Raw genomic sequence first — 4,696 nt, forward strand, 5'->3', positions numbered from 1 at the left:
GAAAATATCTTTAATGTTCGCCCCATAACTTTTAAATTTTACGGAAATATCTTTATGATTTCGCCTTAAATTTAAACGTTCACTTTTGATTCTATTATACGAAAATACAATATATACAAAACTCAGAAATTTATCGTGGAGCAATCCAAGATTAGATTTAAATTTTTTATTATACTTGCTAGTAGTAAGTTAGTATACATATCAAAGTAGTGTGAATCATATGTGGTCTAGTGGTTTCTGTGTATAATTTTCTCTTGAATAACTCGGGTTCGAGTGGAGGAAAGAACAATTTTGATGATTTTTATGACTTAGGAAAGAATATACACTTCGAGAATTAGATTAGATTTTGTGTAGAATTAGGAAACATCTTTAACCAAATATGAAAGTTTCCATATTTTATGGATTTGCCTAGAATATATATCATAGCTTACGCAGAACACAATAGAGTAGATGAGAAACATATTATTCCTTAAGCGCCACATAAGGTAAAAAGCAGAACATGTTATGGCACAAAATATGGATAAGGTATATCACTGCGTTGTGGCTATATGTCGTTATCAAGTTGTTGGTATACTGAAGACATCTTTCTTAATTATAACGTTTCAAAAAATAGCTGCGTTATGATATATAAGAAAGTATAGTTTACGTTGTATACCCAAGATATATCTATGTATAAAACTTAGTATCCGATTTCTAGACTAAGTAGATGACCATAATGAGTATTCTAAATGTATCTAGAAGATAAAATAAAATATGATTCCACTTAAAAAAAAAACTTTTAAACATATATATTGTCATACTTATGTTTCCAATAGTTTTCATATTTTTTAATAATTTTTAAATTCAATTTATTATTTTTCTAATAAAATAAAGATAAAATATGTCCAGAATTGCCCAAAATATCAGAAGTCCTAGTGTGACAAATAAAAGTTTAAAGTGTCTTATTTTTCCAATTTTCCTAATAAATATTCATAGTTTTCATCACATGCACTATCAACCAAGTTTTACAATTACCAAAAAAAAAACTGAAAGAAGATGCGAATAAATCAATCTTGGAACAACACTAATACCACCAATCTCCTAGCACCACCAATAAAACCTAAACCATTTAATTAAATTTTAAACGACTACTTATACAAGTACGCCTCATATAAGACACCCTTTTGTTTGTCAGTTGTTGTAACGGTATCCACCATGCTCCTCATACCGATGAGTTTCGTAATGGTACTCATACTGAGACGATGACTGCTCATAAGCGGAAGCGTAATGCGAAGAAGGGGACGTGGGATTGTAGACTTCATGTTGCTGGTAATGAGAAGGAGTACCGAGCTCGGTCACAGGACTAGACGACTGTGTTTCATGTTTGTCCACTCTAACCTCCGTTGTCTCTTTTTGGTGCCTCTCATCTTCTTCATCTAATTCTTCGTCGAATGAAAGGAAGATCGGGTGTAAGTACGCGTCCGCAAGATCAGCTTTCATGTTCAACTCCGGTTCTGTCTCCTTCTCCAGCTTGTCTTTTGCCATTGCATCCTGCAGTAAGACCAATGATAAACACATGTTTGAGTAAGAAACCTCGAAACTTTTCTTTTGGACTATGATGTGTCCTTGAGAAGATTGGTGGTTTACCTCGAGTGGGTACTTTCCGAAGGCGGGTTCGAAGCGGTGTTTGCAGTACTTGTGGAAAGAAAGAGTGAGAATGGGTAAGATGATAAGCAAAGGCGTTGAGTTTGCTGCCTTTTTAGAAGTCAAAAGTCCCATAAGCAGAAGCTGAGATATCAACAAGCTAGCTATTATCCTCCCATGAACGTGCGGCCAGAACGCTCCACAGCTCTCATATTGTTGGTTGTACACATTGATTATCTGCATTGCAAAACCAAGAAAACTTAAATATCAACAAAGATGGATAAATTGTTTGAAATACTATAAGTTAAGCTACCCACTTTTCAAAAATACCCTAACATTATATAAATGATAATAAATTATTTTACACATTTAGTGGTAGTTTAGTCTTTTTTTCATCACAAATATAAGGTATGAAAATGGTTTGAGTAAATTTGAAAAACAGTATTAGATGCCACTGAGTTGTAAAGCGAACCTGATGGCGATAGACCAAGTAAGCAAAAGCGAAGAAGACACAAATGAAGGGAAGGAGAATGGGAGTGACAACGGCGTAGACAATCCCCAAGAGGAAGTAGAGCTGGAGAGATGGGAGAGTCTCCTTGAAATCGACAAAACCAGGGTCCATTGCTCTCTCTCTATCTCGGTCCGTCTTCACAATAAACATGTTCTTCAAGTGGAAGATCACGAGTGGCTTTAACCGGAGTATCTCACCCGCGATACCAGCCCACCCGTCAACCATTATGTACGTTATAAAGAAGGTAGCCTTCATCGGTATAGAGACCCCAATGGTTCGAGGAATCCTGTACAACACAATGAAGAAATAAACAAAAGCATTTTTAAAGGTATGATTCTTTTGGAGAGTTTATAAGAGGTTAAAGGTTGCTTACTGAGTTGGTGACTGGTGAAGGAAAGAGTCAAGCTGCTCAAACGCTGTTCCGGCGATGATACTTCCCAAGAACACATTTACTAACATGAAGTAATAGTACTTCGCTGCTGCTCTACGCTCAAGTGTAGATAAAGCAATGTAGCCCTCAATCTTCGACATAATCAGCAGTACTGTCGGGAGGATCCACAAGAAAATCTTCAGAGCAAGACCAGGTAGGAAACCTTGTAAGAATGACTTTACAAAGTCCCTGCAATAACAAGAAGATGGGAGTCATTCAACTCTATCAAGTTTGTGTAAATTGGCATGTGATTGCTTTGACTTACAGTCTAGTGACAGGTCTGAGGAAAGGCGCAACTCTATCAAGACCTTGTAAATTGGCAAGAGATTGCACGAAAGCGATGGGGATCATGTAGAAGAAGACCAATGCAAAGACTGACACACCGATTATGAGCTTTCTGATGGTCAATGAGATAAAAGGTATAGAAAGGTTTTGCCAATAGATATCACGAGGCTCTGGAGCGCTGCTCGTTAGCCACAACGTTGGATTCTTGCTCTGCTGCGTCTGTGCGCAAACGGCAGCTCCCCACCGTGAATCAAACGACACGAATGCGACAGGAAGCATCAGTTTTGAGTCTTTTAGAACTTTTTGGCGCTCCAAAGCCATCTGTTATCAACATCATCAGACACGTGTTTAAAATGAGGTTAAAGTGTTTGTGTTAGCTGCACCAGAGGAGTAGCTTACAGTGTGGTCAAAGTCCTTGATCTGTTGTTGGTAGTACTCGATGGAGTCAACTTTTTTACCCCATAGACCAAGAAACCCTGTCTGGAGAAGACAACAACCTTATCAACATCATTACATCTAAAAAAAGGACTAAAGAAATGGCGTGGAGAGAGAGAGAGAGAGACTAACTCTGCAAGTAGGCTTCTTCTTATGAGGATTGCGTTGATGCTTGAGCACATAATAGTCATACCAGTCTTGCAGCCTCTCTCTTTGCTTCACCAGCTTCGCGTACTTGTTCGCGTTATAAACTGCCTGAAACAACAAGATCCCATCCCTCAATCGAACTGATTATAACAAAGATAAGCAATTTTATAAGGACAAAACATATATTTACCTGATGACAGAGGTAATGCTCGGGGTGATTCGTCTTAAAACTGATCCACAGTGTCCGGAACTGAGTGTCCAGGCATGTCAGGGACGTTTCTGACAACAACCTGCAAAAACAAAAACTCCAAATGTATTAAGAAAACACTCATCAGTGTTAAAACTCTGAAGCTTTCACTTACAGTGAACTGCTCAGGACGCCTACGCTGAGAAGCTAGATACTGGAGACGCATTAGTGCAACAGTGTTGTACTCTCTGTAGAGCATGAAACATGCCCATAGCGTGAAAAGGTACTCTACTCCAATGTGGAAGAAGAACCTAAACACAGACACACACACACATAAAGATGTTAATAATGATTACTAAAGCTTCATTTTTTTTTTTAATACAGAACTAAGCTCTCTCACTTGGAGGATTCAGGCTGGACATTAGAAATGGAGAGCTTATCAATGTCGCTGACAACGAGTTCCTTCTTCAAGAAGAAGAGTGTACCGCTTGATACATTCACTGGAACAAGAACTGCGAGTGCTAGTATCATGGCTGGTACAAAGATCTTCAAGCTGCCAAACACCAACATGAAAAGAAAAAAAAAAATCTTTAGAAGGAAAAACTAACTAATGCAGATTCTCTCATAATTAATCTCAATAACTTTCCCGAAAAATGAATATCTAAAAAGTGACTTTCTCAGGAAACAAACAGTGACAACAAACGAAACTTCCATTATTGCTTTGTCTTTGTGGAATACAGAGCGGACAAATCCGAAACTTAGCTGTGTTTTGTAATAACATGTTCTGTAAGAATAAAGTACAAATATTTTCTGACGAATTAAGATTATTTTTAACCGTAAAATTCGGGATTATGTCACTTTGTGAAACTCGTTCTTGGAGATTACAAAATCACGGAAAACCCCAAGAACACAATAAATACCAAAATTTTCTCAGAAAGTTACAATTTTTCTCGAGAATTCAACAGTATCTATCTTTTTAGCGATTAGACTCATGAATACATAAGGAGCCTAAATACCCAGAAAAGTTTTATTGGAAAGAAATAACCTTTACAACTGAAAAGTTTCGATTTTTTTTTTA

At 37.2% G+C, this 4,696-nt stretch overlaps 1 pseudogene; it reads right to left on the minus strand.

The window, feature by feature from the left end:
- Nucleotides 1–928: 928 nt before the first annotated feature.
- On the minus strand, nucleotides 929–4,184 carry LOC125594309 (annotated as a pseudogene).
- Nucleotides 4,185–4,696: the final 512 nt, after the last annotated feature.

The sequence above is a fragment of the Brassica napus genome (assembly GCF_020379485.1).
Source record: "Brassica napus cultivar Da-Ae chromosome A5 unlocalized genomic scaffold, Da-Ae chrA05_Random_4, whole genome shotgun sequence".
Classification (NCBI taxonomy): Eukaryota; Viridiplantae; Streptophyta; class Magnoliopsida; order Brassicales; family Brassicaceae; genus Brassica; species Brassica napus.